This window comes from Urocitellus parryii, unplaced genomic scaffold, assembly GCF_045843805.1.
Source record: "Urocitellus parryii isolate mUroPar1 unplaced genomic scaffold, mUroPar1.hap1 Scaffold_229, whole genome shotgun sequence".
Lineage (NCBI taxonomy): Eukaryota > Metazoa > Chordata > Mammalia > Rodentia > Sciuridae > Urocitellus > Urocitellus parryii.
Genome location: NW_027552371.1, coordinates 232,121 through 238,120, shown reverse-complemented (window position 1 = coordinate 238,120; position 6,000 = coordinate 232,121).

Sequence of the window (6,000 nt, the reverse complement as noted above, 5' to 3'; positions counted from 1 at the left end):
TTATCCTGGGGGACTTTTAAGATAATATCTGGAATAATTTAGGAATGGATCTTTCCAACAGTGAAAAGAAGTGAATTTAATTAATTAGCTTTTCTTTTCAAACAATTATGAGACAACTTGCAAATGTGTCTAACTCTGTGACAATACTGTGAGCAATTGCTGAACAGCTTCTTGCATTATTCATTCCATATAACTGATTACCAGTAATTCTCAAACTAAGAATATGGCAAAAGAAATATTTCTGATTCATTGGGTTCTGATGTTTTGTATCTCTAACAAGTTCTCAAGTGGTGCTGATGCTGCTGGACCAGGAACCACCTGTGAGAACCCCTAATGATGACTATGACCTCTACTCTTGCTGAAAGAACAGTTGCCCAGTTTTCCAAATGAATGGCACCACCCAAAGACCCACATAGAACATCTGACACAGAATTGAAGATATCATCCCCTCACCTCTTTTTGTCTTTTCATAGTGTTTTCTCCTTTCCTCCTTTCCTCCATCTTTTAACTCACTGCCCACTTAGTTCCATTGAACACATGTCATTTCATTTGATCCTCAAAGGACCCAATGAGGAAGGAATCGTGATTTCCATTTTGAAACAGAGGAAATCGGCTTGGAAAGGTGAGTGACTTCCCCAAAGTCATCCCGCTATTAAGTTCTAGGGCAAAATGTAGATACATGTACACCCTCTTCAGTGCTGACTCTTTGTGCCATAGTTGCAGTGATTTGAATCAGAAATTCCTGCGGCCTGCCCTCTTTTCCAGCTTCTTCCACTGGATCTCATTTCTCTTGGAGCTCAGGAGTTGTAAGTCACATTCCTTACACAAGTGTTAAGGAGCAAGGAGAGAATTTTGTTTCAAGGATGGTTCTTCCCAACAGCACCTTTTCTGAAACTTTCTCTTGGTGTGTCACCCACAGTTTTCCTCTCTGTCCCACTGCAACTAGTGATCCTATGGTGGGAATGGACTGGGGATGTCGAAGTTCAGGTAAATAATTCTCAGGTAATGCTGTACTTACTGGGCACATATTTCATACCTGGGGCTCGCACTACTACAGATCTTCAAAGTAGCTTCCCCCTCTATTTTCCACTCTGGCACACTTTGAGTTTCAGGGACCAAACTGCTGCTTGCTGAGGTCTTATGTCCTCCCCTTTTGGCTATTGATGGAAACTGTAACTGATTTGGACTGAGTTCTCCACTTCTTTCCCAGTAGGGATCTTGCTTTTGATTCAAATTGTCAATCATTTCTCAAAAACCTACTCCTTTTTACACATCTATTTATTTATATCCCATCTTGTTTCAAAGAAATTGAGGTAAATTAGAGGAAACAATAGTAAAACTACAAGTAGAAAGTAGAAAACATTGGAGAAGAAATAAATTTAGAATAGGGCAAGACCTGAAGAGATTGATTTCTAGTTTCTTAGCCAGCAAACAAAAAAAGAACAAAAGCAAAATGTGAAATATAATCAGTCCCAGAATTTTCATTGAGGAGGAGGAGGGAAAAAAAAAAAACAAACCTTTAAACTCTAAAAGAAAGTTCCTACTTGGGGCTTTCAGATGGTGACTCCCTGTGAAAGCTTGTAGGTATTGTGGTTTTAAAGATGACCTTGAATCTTTCTGCCTAGCAGGGAATTGGGCAAATTAATACCTAAAGAGTACAATAAATGTAGCTCAAGGACAAGTCGTCTAGCAGGGGAGTACTTAGGAAAGAGGAATTCTTTCTGACAGAGGGAACTGGGAAGGCAGCAGGAGGTTGCATCTAATTGAGCCTTGAAGGAATTGATACATTTTGAATGGAGAATGAAGAAAAGGGCATTCTTCTGCTAGGGAATGGAGTGAGCCACAATCAGAGTCTTGGGCTTATGTTTGGGGTGGGATAGATTCAGTCCTCTAGGTCAAGTATAGGAAGACTGATGTGGTGGAAGGCAAGACAGGTGTTGGATAGTCTCTGAGGAAGGGCTGCATCCTGACCCGGGCTTTGGAAAGCTCATTATACACTGGGTGAAGAGTGTGGACTAGAAGTGAGTCAGGACAGAGGAGATTAGTTAGAGCACCATTGCAATATCCAAGAGTAGAGGTGACCAGAGTTCATCAGGGCCCATAGTAGTACAAATGAAAAAGAGAAAATGGAGAATCTATGGGTGCTAAAGAGATCTGGTCAGATGTGGAGATGTAAGTAGGAGACATGAGAGATAGATCAGGAAACAGGGGCTTTGGAACATGCTGAAGGTATCAAGCAAATGGAGATCTAATTGTACCTTCTGGAGCTTTCTGTATGTGCTGGTCAAGAACTTTAGTTTTAGTTGCCTGGACTTGGTTTTGAATCATGGCTTACTGTCTTCCAGTTAGAAATCCATGTGTTAACTGTTTTCATCTGTACAAGAGTCATAACACACACCTTAAATGACTGAAATTTAAATGACAACATAAATGTCTGGAAGTGCCTAGCAAGCACTCTATACAGCTGTATAAGGAGTCTGGTTGGGATCATGGCTCTTCCTTGTACTTTGGAACTAGGATAGCTACTTTTCTGTATATTTCTGCTTTATTCTTCCATCTGCAATTTTGTCCAACACAGTATTCTAAAAAACTTATTCAGAACCTCAGTGTCCTGGCTTACCTGGCTGTGCAGTAGCCTTTACGGGGAATGGCGTTGGGTGCCATCTTGCTGCTACCAGAGTATGGAAAAGGAATGAAGCTTCCCCATGTTCTTGCTTTGGCCCCACTCACTCTAGGTGCAAAGGGGGAACATTCTAGGATACCTTGCGATGTGCAGACATGATTCCATACTCTGAGGTGTGAGGTGTTATGCTGCTAATAAACTCCTCAACCAAAAAAGGCTCAGATTGAAGTTAAAGGAGCCCTAAAGAGAGAAAGACAGGCACAATAGAAAAGAAAGCACCAGTGATTCTAGTATCACATGACTCCCATAACTGTTTCTTAAAGGCTTGGAAATATGACCGTCTACGAAAGCAGGAAAAGTTACAACTGGGAAAAATTTTAATGTGGCTCTCAAGTGAATCCCTGAGGACAGCCAATAGTAAGAAAGGGACCCTGAAGGGCCAGTGGATTGCTATAACATTCCTAATTATTAGGTGATGTGGGTTGACCTTCTTATTGGGAAATTCTCTTCCTAATTAAATACCCCTGCTCTGGACATGCTCACAGGTCTGTGCTAATTCAAGTAACAGTGGAAAAATATATCAAGAACTCTACTTTAATTGAAAATATAATAATTAGATTGTGGAAATCCTTCTCTTAATTATAGAGCCAGATTTTTCTGTTTCTAACTTATTTTCTTGTGGTATTATGCCCTGACAAAACTAATAAAGTTTCCATGGATCTGTTACAGTTTTTTTAAAACTCCATGGCTCTATCTGAACCTAGAGGTCCCATGTTATTCCAGTTTTCTTGGATCCGTTGTCTACATTGTTGGGGAATTAAACAAGTCCTTGTGTTGTCATGTGAAAGAATGGAATTTTAGTTTTGAAATAGCTGGCATTCATTTATGAAGTTGGTTAAGTAGAAGCTTCAAGAATTGGCAGTTGCTGTGCATAGCATCTCCCTTGGATTTGGACAAAATAGGCCCCTGTTTTAATACCTGTGCTTGAACTTGAATATATATGGGTATCACCTAGAGGTTTGGATTGAGCAATCTAAAATGGTGCCTGGGATGCACTATTTTCACAGGGCTCCCAGGTCAAGACTGTACTCCTTTTGGTGGAGCACACTGTTGTGGTTTGGATGTGAGGTGTCTCCCAGAATCTCATGTGCGAGAAGGTTTAGAGGAGAAAGGATAGTGTTTTGAGAGCCTTAACCCAATCGGTAAATTAATCCCTAGTGGGGATTAACTGAGTGGAAACTGAAGGCAGGTAGGATGTGGCTGGAGGAGGTAGATTATTGGGGGCATGCCTGTATGGTATATATTTTGTTTCTGGCAAGTGGAGTCTCTTTCTGTTTCCTGATTATCATGTGAGCCGCTTCTCTCCACCATACCCTTCCACCATGATGTTGAGCCTTACGTTGAGCTCTGAAGAATGGAGCAGCTGTCTATGGACTGAATCCTCTGAAACATGAGTTCTCAAATAAACTTTTCTTCTTCAGCAATTTAGTCACAGCAGCAAAAATGCTGACTAAAACACATATCTTGAAGAGCACAATTCTGACGAACTCTGCTCTAGCCCTTCCTGATCTTTTACTTTCTCCATGGGACAAAGACTCCACAGGCCCAAGAACTTGTGCCTATGATAGCCTCGGCATGTTACTCATTTTTCTAGATCTTGCTGTTTATTCTCAGGGCCCTAGAATTCCCTGCCCAAATAGCCTGGTATCTTCTATGGGTTTTCCTTACTTCTCTAGGTCTATCCTCATGAAATAGGTATACTCCCCTGTGTGGTGTGGCCAGAGAACATCTGTTGTGGGGGATAAACAGATATATACTGGGGTGGGAAGAGAATGGGGCAAATCAGAGTGCAGGTGTCTCTCTTGGCCCCATGCCTTTGGTGCAGATCTCTAAGAAGTTTAAATCCAACCTGACATTTCAGCCTCAGATTCTTTGAGGAATATTTTCAATTAAAGTAGGATTCTCAATGTGTTTTCCCATTACTTCTTGAATTAGCACAGACCTTTGAGCATGTCCAGAGCAGGGCTATGTTAATTAGTGAGACAATTTTCCCATAAGAAGGTGGGCCTACATCCCTAATAATTAAGAATGTTATGACAATTCACTGACACATCAGGATCCCTTCTGTGGTGTTCAAGAGTGTCACTGGCTATGAGGAATAGAGGAATCCAGTGGGCAGAAGTTGGTTGGGCCAAGCAGAAACTTGGCCAATGGTATCTGGGCTTCCATTTACACTCTTGTCTCTATCCTGAAAAAGCTAGAGCAGGTCTAACTGAAAGATGCTTTGGGCTATCTTTTAACCCTTTCATCATTTGACATTTTTATTGATCCACATTAGAAATAGTCAGATTTGTTGGGCTGCTACATGTGATTCTATAACTTTAGTTCATTGGATGGGCCATTCTGCCATCTTTAGATAGATCCATAAACTGACAATTTCTTTTAAACATAAGATTATTTGAAGTGGAGGAATTCTCTGAAGAAAACAAGATGACGTACTTCTTCATTTCTTCTCCATTGTGTCATTTTCATGCACTTGCATAAAAGTCACATTGGAGAGGATTGAAGATTCTAGTGCAGGTGGGGATGATTCTAAAAAGCCCAAAAAGGAGTGAAGGGGGAGTGCGGCTGGCATTGTGGCTCAATGGTAGAGCACTTGCCTAGCAAGTGTGAGGCACTGGGTTCATTTCTCAGCATCACATATAAATAAATTTTTAAAAGTTTATTGACAACTAAAAAATAAAAAAAATTAAAAAAAACAGTATCAAGAGGGGTGACTCAATGGGGTAGGGAGGAAAGCATGAGAAGATTACCGCTAAATAGGGAAGAGAGATGGGAGGGAATGGGAGGGAGAAAGGGAATTGCACAGAAGAAGGAAGGAGACCCTCTTCGTTATACAGAATACATGTATGATGATGTGAGGGGGGAAAAAAAGAAAAGAAATGTGTCATGTTAGATTGGGTACAGAGAAGTGATGGGAGGGGAGGCGTGGAAGGGGAGATAGGAAGGGCAGCAGAATAAAATAGACACTAGTCTTGCTGTATGTATATAGGTGTCTGTATAACCAATGTGATTCTGCAACCTGTACACTCAGAAAAATGAGAAATTATACCCCATTTGATTCAAATGTGTGATATGTCAAGATCGTTGTATTGTCATGTGCAACTAATAAAAAAAAAGATCTTAAAACAACAACAGTAACAACAACAAATAGGAGTGAAGGGGCCTCTGCCAAAACCAACCTCTCTTGTTCTGTCTGAAGCATTCAGTTTCACTTTTGAAGCTTCTTTCAGTGTGCCATGAACTTCTATGGTTTTAGGGCCCTGGTAGCCATAGAGAGGCAGTCTTGGCAGTCGAGATCTGCCTGGTGATGGCGT